The sequence below is a fragment of the Bos mutus genome, unplaced genomic scaffold (genome assembly GCF_027580195.1).
Source record: "Bos mutus isolate GX-2022 unplaced genomic scaffold, NWIPB_WYAK_1.1 CTG1158, whole genome shotgun sequence".
NCBI classification, from domain to species: domain Eukaryota; kingdom Metazoa; phylum Chordata; class Mammalia; order Artiodactyla; family Bovidae; genus Bos; species Bos mutus.
The window spans coordinates 6763-19264 of NW_027218621.1; the positions used below are offsets into that span (position 1 = coordinate 6763).

At 56.2% G+C, this 12502-nt stretch overlaps 1 pseudogene; it reads right to left on the reverse strand.

The window, feature by feature from the left end:
• Positions 1–3357: 3357 nt before the first annotated feature.
• On the reverse strand, positions 3358–3474 carry LOC138986757 (5S ribosomal RNA; annotated as a pseudogene).
• Positions 3475–12502: the final 9028 nt, after the last annotated feature.

Here is a 12502-nt window from a genome sequence, read left to right on the forward strand (position 1 = left end):
GGTGGCGGTTGGCTCGGGGCGCCCTAAGAGCCTTGCGCCGCCTCCCCTTTCGCTCTGCCCTGCAGGTCGGACCCAGCGGGCGCACCTCTCGTCGCGAGGCGTGCTGTATGAGCCGCCACGACCCGCGACCGGACTCCAGCCTGCTGGCGCCGGCCCGCCCCCCGAACACCGCCAACACCAGACCAGCAAGCGCCTGGCGGGCCGGGGCCCGAGGGCTTCAGGACCCCCATTGACCGGGAGGCGTGCGTGCATGCGTGCTGTGGCGGGGCCTGGGGCTGGGCTGAGGAGTGCGGAGGTCTCGGCGCCCTCCCACCCGCGGCCCTCCAGACCGGCCGCGCTCTCTGGCGAGGCCTCCCGATCCCATTCGCTGCTCAGGCCCCGCGGCCCCGGACGTGTCGGTCTTGGCGCCCGCCGCCTCCCACCCCCGCGGCCCAGGGGCCTCTGAACCTCCCCTGCGGGCCTGGCGCAGCGAGCAGCGCCCAACGCCCGGCACCTGTCCGGTGCCCAAACCCACCAGAAGCCAGGGGGCGCGGTCGCCGGGCGCCTCAGCCCCTCCCCTTCGCACTACCGAGGCCCCCTTTGCCCCACGCCAAGCCCTCGACCTTCCTGAGAGAGCAGGCAGGCCACAGGCAGGCACACAGACAGACACACAGACACTCGCTGCGCACCCACACCAGGGAGACAGCTGGCCTCGCCAAGCTCCTCAGCCAGAGCCAGAGCACCTGGGAGAGGCGGGGCCAGGCAGGCAGGCGGCGGCTGGCTGTCAGGAGATACAGAGGCAGAAATACATGAAGATTCGAGACAGACTCCAAGGCGGCAGAGAGAGACACACACACACACACACACACACACACACACACACACACACTTGAGTGTGGTCTTTGGAAATACTTGTGTTCGTAGTTGCTGGGTTGAGCCCAACTTTAATACAACCCATGGACTGCGGCCCATCAGGCTCCTCTGTCCGTGGCATTTCCCAGGCGAGGATACTGGGTGGGTTGCCATTTCCTTCTCGGCGGGATCTTCCCGACCCAGGGATCAAACCCCAGTCTCCTTGTGCGGATGCCTTGCCATCTGAACCAGGACATTGCTCATTCCTAGGCAAAATACAAAGAATAGAGCTCGTGTTCTACTAAATGGAAAGATGATTTCAAAAACAGAAGCTGTCCTTTGTTGGCATCTTTGAATCTTTATGTAGTTTTTCGTGGATTTTTTTTACTGTTAAGGCTAAGTGAACAAGGCAAGAGAGAAACCCCAGAATTGAAAAGCAATTGACGTTTTGAAAGAAACATGTGCAGGTGAAGCTCTCTTCCTTTTTGAGAGATGGTTAAATGCAAAATCTTGATTCAACACATATGACTTTTGTGCACTTTCTTTCAAATCTCGTGACAAAACCCTAAGGCGTCCAGGAAGAAAGGAGTAGAGGGCAGACCAAAGGGCAACCTTTCCCCTTGGTGCCATCTCAACCAGCTGCTTAGTTCCTTCATCTCAGGACTATCATCTGGGCTTCTCTGGTTTGTCTGATTCTTGTTTCGGGGACCGTTTCTCGTCACAAGGCTGTCAACAGTGGGGGTGGGGTGTGTGTGTGTGTGGGGGGTGGGAGCCCTTCTTTCCATTCCACATGACACCCAGTGGACAATCAGGCCCTGCCCACTGCATTGAGTGTGCAGCAACAATATCAGCAGTAATGCCCGGTGAACAATCGTATTCCTGGAATCCCTCCGTTGGCTACTGACTGTGTGTGGTGGTGGTCTGGAACCTAGACCTGGAAGCTTTCTGGATGATTGCAAATGACACCAAAGTCTGAGGACGATGGAAGATCTTCACATTTCTGCAAGAGCCGCACACCTCCAGAAGGAACCACAAGACTTGCCTGAAATGGTCAAGGTATAAGTATTGGACTCAACGTTGGAAGGTCTCCACCTTTGCTATGGAAGTCAAACGATCTTTCTTTGAAATGAAAATGGAGCATACTGAACGTTCACATTCTTCTAGAGCATTTGAAAGCCCTAACTTGTAGAAATCTGCTGTGCGAGTTCCTTGAAAGCAAGAACCTCTATGTATGGATATGTCTTCATGCCTTAGATTGTGCCTCGAATATAGTGTACACATCAACCCAGGAAAGGAAAGAATTGAATCGCCAAATATACAAAGAGATCAAAGTGCGAGCCAAGTGACCCCTTGAGGCTTCAAGAGCTTTTCTGTCTTTCACACACTAAGTAAATACTGAGCACCTACGATGAGCTAGGAGGCATGTAATAAGTTTCAGGGAATAGAAGGTGGAGAGAAGAAGACACAGAGTTCCTGCTTTCACTGAGGCGACTCTAATGATACATCACAGGCAGATCCTTTGAGAACCTATAGGGGGCCTCTTCCCTCACCACAAAACCTGGGTGTCAGGGAAGGCTCTCCAGAGGCACCATTTCGTTGAGGTCCATAGGTTGAACCTAGGTAAACCAGGGTTGAGATGCAGGAAGAATTTCAGGCGGGAAAATAGCATCTTGGAAGGCTATGTGACCAGGGAAACTTAGGACATTCAAGAAACGAAAAATGCCCTATGGGATGGAAGCCAAAGAGTGCAGAGGGCATTCCAGGCAAAAGACATCAGAAGAAGCGTGAGAGCAAGCCTGAAGGGAGGTGGTCGTATCTTCAATATGCTGGGAAAATCGAGAGCCGTTGGAGCAGGAGGTGACAGCATTGCATCTGCATTTCAAAAGGTCATCTTGCTCCACATCACTAATGATTGGGAGGCTCAACTCCAAACTCAGGAGGACCACTTCACATGAGTCGATTGGGCCTCACTGCGATGTCTGTCAATAACCAATGCTGGGAAGATGTGGAGCAAAGGGACTCTCCTCCACGGTGAGTAGGAATGGGCGTGGGGGAGGCGGTATGGAAAAAGAATATGGAGGTTCCCGAAGGAACTAAAAGTGGAAGTAGCCTATGGTCCAGCAGTCCGACTCCCAGGCATAGATCCACCCACAGTATAAGTGAACAAGATAGATGCCCGTTTGGGCATCATCTATCTGTCGTCTTGTGCGCCTGCAGCGCATCTTTGATCGCCTGCGAGGCAGGGGTGGGGCGGGGCGGGGCTCTGGCTGGAGTCGGTGCAAGCCCGGGATTGCCTGAGGCAAGCCAAAGGAGCCCCAGGTGGAGACGGGACTGCCGGTCGTCGGGTGTCCTGGAAGCCGAATGCGAATGCGGAGGGGCTCGCGGGCCGCGCGGAGGCAACCCAGGTCTGCAGCGGGAGTCGGGGCCCCGGCCACCCGCTCCCCGCGGCCCGGGAGGGGCTGGGGCTGCGGGGGGATCAGAATCGGGGGGCGCGGCGGGGCTAAGGACCTCTTCTGGTAGGCAAAAAGCCTCGAGCACCGGGATTCCCAGGTGGTCTCCCATCAAGATACTAACCAGGCCCGACCCTGCTTAGCTTCGAGATCAGGCGAGATCGGGCGCCTTCAGGCTGATCTGGCCTGAGGCGGTGGCGGTTGGCTCGGGGCGCCCTAAGAGCCTTGCGCCGCCTCCCTTTCGCTCTGCCCTGCAGGTCGGACCCAGCGGGGCGCACCTCTCGTCGCGAGGCGTGCTGTATGAGCCGCCACGACCCGCGGCGGACTCCAGCCTGCTGGCGCCGGCCCGCCCCGAACACCGCCAACACCAGACCAGCAAGCGCCTGGCGGGCCGGGGCCCGAGGGGCTTCAGGACCCCCATTGACCGGGAGGCGTGCGTGCATGCGTCTGCGCGGGGCCTGGGGCTGGGCTGCTGAGTGCGGAGGTCTCGGCGCCCTCCCACCCGCGGCCCCTCCAGACCCGGCGCGCTCTCTGGCGGGGCCTCCCCGATCCCATTCGCTGCTCAGGCCCGCGCGGCCCCGGGCGTGTCGGTCTTGGCGCCCGCCGCCTCCCAACCCCCGCGGCCCAGGGGCCTCTGAACCTCCTGCGGGCCTGGCGCAGCGAGCTTGGCGCCCAACGCCCGGCACCTGTCCGGTGCCCAAACCCACCAGAAGCCAGGGGGCGCGGTCGGCGGGCGCCTCAGCCCCTCCCCCCGCACTACCGAGGCCCCCTTTGCCCCCCCACGCCAAGCCCTCGACCTTCCTGAGAGAGCAGGCAGGCCACAGGCAGGCACACAGACAGACACACAGACACACGCTGCGCACCCACACCAAGGGAGACAGCTGGCCTGCGCAAGCTCCTCAGCCAGAGCCAGAGCACCTGGGAGAGGCGGGGCCAGGCGAGCAGGCGGCGGCTGGCTGTCAGGAGATACAGAGGCAGAAATACATGAAGATTCGAGACAGACTCCAAGGCGGCAGGAGAGACACACACACACACACACACACACACACACACACACACTTGAGTGTGGTCTTTGGAAATACTTGTGTTCGTAGTTGCTGGGTTGAGCCCAACTTTAATACAACCCATGGACTGCGGCCCATCAGGCTCCTCTGTCCGTGGCATTTCCCAGGCGAGGATACTGGGGTGGGTTGCCATTTCCTTCTCGGCGGGATCTTCCCGACCCAGGGATCAAACCCCAGTCTCCCTGTGCGCGGATGCCTTGCCATCTGAACCAGGACATTGCTCATTCCCTAGGCAAAATACAAAGAATAGAGCTCGTGTTCTACTAAATGGAAAGATGATTTCAAAAACAGAAGCTGTCCTTTGTTGGCATCTTTGAATCTTTATGTAGTTTTCGTGGATTTTTACTGTTAAGGCTAAGTGAACAAGGCAAGAGAGAAACCCCAGAATTGAAAAGCAATTGACGTTTTTGAAAGAAACATGTGCAGGTGAAGCTCTCTTCCTTTTTGAGAGATGGTTAAATGCAAAATCTTGATTCAACACATATGACTTTTGTGCACTTTCTTTCAAATCTCCGTGACAAAACCCTAAGGCGTCCAGGAAGAAAGGAGTAGAGGGGCAGACCAAAAGGGCAACCTTTCCCCTTGGTGCCATCTCAACCAGCTGCTTAGTTCCTTCATCTCAAGGACTATCATCTGGGCTTCTCTGGTTTGTCTGATTCTTGTTTCGGGGACCGTTTCTCGTCACAAGGCTGTCAACAGTGGGGGTGGGGTGTGTGTGTGTGGGGGGGGGGGGGTGGGAGCCCTTCTTTCCATTCCACATGACACCCAGTGGACAATCCAGGCCCTGGCCACTGCATTGAGTGTGCAGCAACAATATCAACGGTAATGCCGGTGAACAATGCGTATTCCTGGAATCCACTCCGTTGGCTACTGACTGTGTGTGCTGGTGGTCTGGAACCTAGACCTGGAAGCTTTCTGGATGATTGCAAATGACACCAAAGTCTGAGGACGATGGAAGATCTTCACATTTCTGCAAGAGCCGCACACCTCCAGAAGGAACCACAAGACTTGCCTGAAATGGTCAAGGTATAAGTATTGGACTCAACGTTGGAAGGTCTCCACCTTTGCTATGGAAGTCAAACGATCTTTCTTTGAAATGAAAATGGAGCATACTGAACGTTCACATTCTTCTAGAGCATTTGAAAAGCCCTAACTTGTAGAAACCTGCTGTACGAGTTCCTTGAAAGCAAGAACCTCTATGTATGGATATGTCTTCATGCCTTAGATTGTGCCTCGAATATAGTGTACACATCAACCCAGGAAAGGAAAGAATTGAATCGCCAAATATACAAAGAGATCAAAGTGCGAGCCAAGTGACCCCTTGAGGCTTCCAAGAGCTTTTCTGTCTTTCACACACTAAGTAAATACTGAGCACCTACGATGAGCTAGGAGGCATGGAATACGTTTCAGGGAATAGAAGGCGGAGAGAAGAAGACACAGAGTTCCTGCTTTCACTGAGGCGACTCTAATGATACATCACAGGCAGATCCTTTGAGAACCTATAGAGGGCCTCTTCCCTCACCACAAAACCTGGGTGTCAGGAAGGCTCTCCAGAGGAACCATTTCGTTGAGGTCCATAGGTTGAACCTAGGTAAACCAGGGTTGAGATGCAGGAAGAATTTCAGGCGGGAAAATAGCATCTTGGAAGGCTATGTGACCAGGGAAACTTAGGACATTCAAGAAACGAAAAATGCCCTATGGGATGGAAGCCAAAGAGTGCAGAGGGCATTCCAGGCAAAAGACATCAGAGAAGAGCGTGAGAGCAAGCCTGAAGGGAGGTGGTCGTATCTTCAATATGCTGGGAAAATACGAGAGCCGTTGGAGCAGGAGGTGACAGCAGTGCATCTGCATTTCAAAAGGTCATCTTGCTCCACATCACTAATGATTGGAGGCTCAACTCCAAACTCAGGAGGACCACTTCACATGAGTCGATTGGGCCTCACTGCGATGTCTGTCAATAACCAATGCTGGGAAGATGTGGAGCAAAGGGACTCTCCTCCACGGTGAGTAGGAATGGGCGTGGGAGGCGGTATGGAAAAAGAATATGGAGGTTCCCGAAGGAACTAAAAGTGGAAGTAGCCTATGGTCCAGCAGTCCGACTCCCAGGCATAGATCCACCCACAGTATAAGTGAACAAGATAGATGCCCGTTTGGGCACATCTATCTGTGCGTCTTGTAACGCGCCTGCAGCGCATCTTGTGATCGCCTGCGAGGCAGGGGGTGGGGCGGGGGCGGGGCTCTGGCTGGAGTCGGTGCAAGCCCGGGATTGCCTGAGGCAAGCCAAAGGAGCCCCAGATGGAGGCAGGACTGCCGGTCGTCGGGTGTCCTGGAAGCCCGAATGCGAATCGGAGGGGCTCGCGGGGCGCGGAGGCAACCCAGGTCTGCAGCGGGGGAGTCGGGGCCCTGCCACCCGCTCCCCGCGGCCCGGGAGGGCTGGGGCTGCAGGGGGATCAGAATCGGGGCGGGCGGCGGGGCTAAGGACCTCTTCTGGTAGGCAAAAAGCCTCGAGCGCCGGGATTCCCAGGTGGTCTCCCATCAAGATACTAACCAGGCCCGACCCTGCTTAGCTTCGAGATCAGGCGAGATCGGGCGCCTTCAGGCTAATCTGGCCTGAGGCGGTGGCGGTGGGCTCGGGGCGCCCTAAGAGCCTTGCGCCGCCTCCCTTTCGCTCTGCCCTGCAGGTCGGGCCAGCGGGCGCACCTCTCGTCGCGAGGCGTGCTGTATGAGCCGCCACGACCCGCGACCGGACTCCAACCTGCTGGCGCCGGCCCGCCCCGAACACCGCCAACACCAGACCAGCAAGCGCCTGGCGGGCCGGGGCCCGAGGGCTTCAGGACCCCCATTGACCGGGAGGCGTGCGTGCATGCGTCTTGCGCGGGGCCTGGGGCTGGGCTGAGAGTGCGGAGGTCTCGGCGCCCTCCCACCCGCGGCCCTCCAGACCGGCCGCGCTCTCTGGGCGGGGCCTCCCCGATCCCATTCGCTGCTCAGGCCCCGCGGCCCCGGGCGTGTCGGTCTTGGCGCCCGCCGCCTCCCAACCCCCGCGGCCCAGGGGCCTCTGAACCTCCTGCGGGCCTGGCGCGCAGCGAGCTTGGCGCCCAACGCCCGGCACCTGTCCGGTGCCCAAACCCACCAGAAGCCAGGGGGCGCGGTCGCCCGGGCGCCTCAGCCCCTCCCCTTCGCACTACGGGGCCCCTTTGCCCCCGCCAAGCCCTCGACCTTCCTGAGAGAGCAGGCAGGCCACAGGCAGGCACACAGACAGACACACAGACACTCTGCGCACCCACCAAGGGAGACAGCTGGCCTCGCAAGCTCCTCAGCCAGAGCCAGAGCGCCTGGGAGAGGCGGGGCCAGGCAGCAGGCGGCGGCTGGCTGTCAGGAGATACAGAGGCAGAAATACATGAAGATTCCCAGACAGACTCCAAGGCGGCAGAGGAGACACACACACACACACACACACACACACACACACACACACTTGAGTGTGGTCTTTGAAATACTTGTGTTCGTAGTTGCTGGGTTGAGCCCAACTTTAATACAACCCATGGACTGCGGCCCATCAGGCTCCTCTGTCCGTGGCATTTCCCAGGCGAGGATACTGGGTGGGTTGCCATTTCCTTCTCGGCGGGATCTTCCCGACCCAGGGATCAAACCCCAGTCTCCTCTGTGCGGATGCCTTGCCATCTGAACCAGGACATTGCTCATTCCTAGGCAAAATACAAAGAATAGAGCTCGTGTTCTACTAAATGGAAAGCGATTTCAAAAACAGAAGCTGTCCTTTGTTGGCATCTTTGAATCTTTATGTAGTTTTCGTGGATTTTTACTGTTTAAGGCTAAGTGAACAAGGCAAGAGAGAAACCCCAGAATTGAAAAGCAATTGACGTTTTTGAAAGAAACATGTGCAGGTGAAGCTCTCTTCCTTTTTGAGAGATGGTTAAATGCAAAATCTTGATTCAACACATATGACTTTTGTGCACTTTCTTTCAAATCTCCATGACAAAACCCTAAGGCGTCCAGGAAGAAAGGAGTAGAGGGCAGACCAAAGGGCAACCTTTCCCCTTGGTGCCATCTCAACCAGCTGCTTAGTTCCTTCATCTCAAGGACTATCATCTGGGCTTCTCTGGTTTGTCTGATTCTTGTTTCGGGGACCGTTTCTCGTCACAAGGCTGTCAACAGTGGGGGTGGGGTGTGTGTGTGTGTGTGTGGGGGGTGTGGGAGCCCTTCTTTCCATTCCACATGACACCCAGTGGACAATCTAGGCCCTGCCCACTGCATTGAGTGTGCAGCAACAATATCAGCAGTAATGCCCGGTGAACAATGCGTATTCCTGGAATCCACTCCGTTGGCTACTGACTGTGTGTGGTGGTGGTCTGGAACCTAGACCTGGAAGCTTTCTGGATGATTGCAAATGACACCAAAGTCTGAGGACGACGGAAGATCTTCACATTTCTGCAAGAGCCGCACACCTCCAGAAGGAACCACAAGACTTGCCTGAAATGGTCAAGGTGTAAGTATTGGACTCAACGTTGGAAGGTCTCCACCTTTGCTATGGAAGTCAAACGATCTTTCTTTGAAATGAAAATGGAGCATACTGAACGTTCACATTCTTCTAGAGCATTTGAAAAGCCCTAACTTGTAGAAACCTGCTGTACGAGTTCCTTGAAAGCAAGAACCTCTATGTATGGATATGTCTTCATGCCTTAGATTGTGCCTCGAATATAGTGTACACATCAACCCAGGAAAGGAAAGAATTGAATCGCCAAATATACAAAGAGATCAAAAGTGCCGAGCCAAGTGACCCCTTGAGGCTTCCAAGAGCTTTTCTGTCTTTCACACACTAAGTAAATACTGAGCACCTACGATGAGCTAGGAGGCATGGAATACGTTTCAGGGAATAGAAGGCGGCGGAGAAGAAGACACAGAGTTCCTGCTTTCACTGAGGCGACTCTAATGATACATCACAGGCAGATCCTTTGAGAACCTATAGAGGGCCTCTTCCCTCACCACAAAACCTGGGTGTCAGGAAGGCTCTCCAGAGGAACCATTTCGTTGAGGTCCATAGGTTGAACCTAGGTAAACCAGGGTTGAGATGCAGGAAGAATTTCAGGCGGAAAATAGCATCTTGGAAGGCTATGTGACCAGGGAAACTTAGGACATTCAAGAAACGAAAAATGCCCTATGGGATGGAAGCCAAAAAAGTGCAGAGGGCATTCCAGGCAAAAGACATCAGAAGAGCGTGAGAGCAAGCCTGAAGGGAGGTGGTCGTATCTTCAATATGCTGGGAAAATACGAGAGCCGTTGGAGCAGGAGGTGACAGCAGTGCATCTGCATTTCCAAAAGGTCATCTTGCTCCACATCACTAATGATTGGAGGCTCAACTCAAACTCCAGGAGGACCACTTCACATGAGAGTCGATTGGGCCTCACTGCGATGTCTGTCAATAACCAATGCTGGAGAAGATGTGGAGCAAAGGGACTCTCCTCCACGGTGAGTAGGAATGGGCGTGGGAGGCGGTATGGAAAAAGAATATGGAGGTTCGAAGGAACTAAAAGTGGAAGTAGCCTATGGTCCAGCAGTCCGACTCCCAGGCATAGATCCACCCACAGTATAAGTGAACAAGATAGATGCCCGTTTGGGCACATCTATCTGTGCGTCTTGTGCCGCCTGCAGCGCATCTTGTGATCGCCTGCGAGGCAGGGGTGGGGCGGGGCAGGGCTCTGGCTGGAGTCGGTGCAAGCCCGGGATTGCCTGAGGCAAGCCAAAGGAGCCCCAGATGGAGGCAGGACTGCGGTCGTCGGGTGTCCTGGAGCCCGAATGCGAATCGGAGGGGCTCGCGGGCAGCATGGAGGCAGCCCAGGTCTGCAGCGGGAGTCGGGGCCCGACCACCCGCTCCCGCGGCCCGGGAGGGGCTGGGGCTGCAGGGGATCAGAATCGGGGCGCGCGGCGGGGCTAAGGACCTCTTCTGGTAGGCAAAAAGCCTCGGCGCCCGGGATTCCCAGGTGGTCTCCCATCAAGATACTAACCAGGCCCGACCCTGCTTAGCTTCGAGATCAGGCGAGATCGGGCGCCTTCAGGCTGATCTGGCCTGAGGCGGTGGCGGTGGGCTCGGGGCGCCCTAAGAGCCTTGCGCGCCGCCTCCCTTTTCGCTCTGCCCTGCAGGTCAGACCCAGCGGGGCGCACCTCTCGTCGCGAGGCGTGCTGTATGAGCCGCCACGACCCGCGACCGGACTCCAACCTGCTGGCGCCCGGCCCGCCCCGAACACCGCCAACACCAGACCAGCAAGCGCCTGGCGGGCCGGGGCCCGGGGCTTCAGGACCCCCATTGACCGGGAGGCGTGCGTGCATGCGTGCTTGCGGGGCCTGGGGCTGGGCTGAGGAAGTGCGGAGGTCTCGGCGCCCTCCCACCCGCGGCCCTCCAGACCGGCCGCGCTCTCTGGCGAGGCCTCCCCGATCCCATTCGCTGCTCAGGCCCGCGCGGCCCGGACGTGTCGGTCTTGGCGCGCCCGCCGCCTCCCAACCCCGCGGCCCAGGGGCCTCTGAACCTCCCTGCGGGCCTGGCGCAGCGAGAGCAGCGCCCACTTGCCCGGCACCTGTCCGGTGCCCAAACCACCAGAAGCCAGGGAGGCGCGGTCGGCCGGGCGCCTCAGCCCCTCCCCCTTCGCACTACCGAGGCCCCCTTTGCCCCCGCCAAGCCCTCGACCTTCCTGAGAGCAGGCAGGCAGGCCACAGGCAGGCACACAGACAGACACACAGACACTCGCGCGCACCCACGCAGGGGGACAGCTGGCCTGCGCCAAGCTCCTCAGCCAGAGCCAGGCGCCTGGGGAGGCGGGGCCAGGCGCAGGCAGGCGGCTGGCTGTCAGGAGATACAGAGGCAGAAATACATGAAGATTCCCAGACAGACTCCAAGGCGGCAGAGGAGATACACACACACACACACACACACACACACACACACACACACACTTGAGTGTGGTCTTTGAAAATACTTGTGTTCGTAGTTGCTGGGTTGAGCCCAACTTTAATACAACCCATGGACTGCGGCCCATCAGGCTCCTCTGTCCGTGGCATTTCCCAGGCGAGGATACTGGAGTGGGTTGCCATTTCCTTCTCCGGCGGGATCTTCCCGACCCAGGGATCAAACCCCAGTCTCTCCTGCGCGCGGATGCCTTGCCATCTGAACCAGGACATTGCTCATTCCCTAGGCAAAATACAAAGAATAGAGCTCGTGTTCTACTAAATGGAAAGATGATTTCAAAAACAGAAGCTGTCCTTTGTTGGCATCTTTGAATCTTTATGTAGTTTTCGTGGATTTTTACTGTTAAGGCTAAGTGAACAAGGCAAGAAACCCCAGGGTGAAAAGCAATTGCGTTTTGAAAGAAACATGTGCAGGTGAAGCTCTCTTCCTTTTTGAGAGATAGTTAAATGCAAAATCTTGATTCAACACATATGACTTTTGTGCACTTTCTTTCAAATCTCATGACAAAACCCTAAGGCGTCAGGAAGAAAGGAGTAGAGGGGCAGACCAAAGGGCAACCTTTCCCCTTGGTGCCATCTCAACCAGCTGCTTAGTTCCTTCATCTCAAGGACTATCATCTGGGCTTCTCTGGTTTGTCTGATTCTTGTTTCGGGGACCGTTTCTCGTCACAAGGCTGTCAACAGTGGGGGTGGGTGTGTGTGTGTGTGTGGGGGGTGGGAGCCCTTCTTTCCATTCCACATGACACCCAGTGGACAATCCAGGCCCTGCCCACTGCATTGAGTGTGCAGCAACAATATCCTTGGTAATGCCGGTGAACAATCGTATTCCTGGAATCCCTCCGTTGGCTACTGACTGTGTGTGGTGGTGGTCTGGAACCTAGACCTGGAAGCTTTCTGGATGATTGCAAATGACAAGTCTGAGGACGATGGAAGATCTTCACATTTCTGCAAGAGCCACACACCTCCAGAAGGAACCACAAGACTTGCCTGAAATGGTCAAGGTATAAGTATTGGACTCAACGTTGGAAGGTCTCACCTTTGCTATGGAAGTCAAACGATCTTTCTTTGAAATGAAAATGGAGCATACTGAACGTTCACATTCTTCTAGAGCATTTGAAAAGCCCTAACTTGTAGAAATCTGCTGTGAGTTCCTTGAAAGCAAGAACCTCTATGTATGGATAT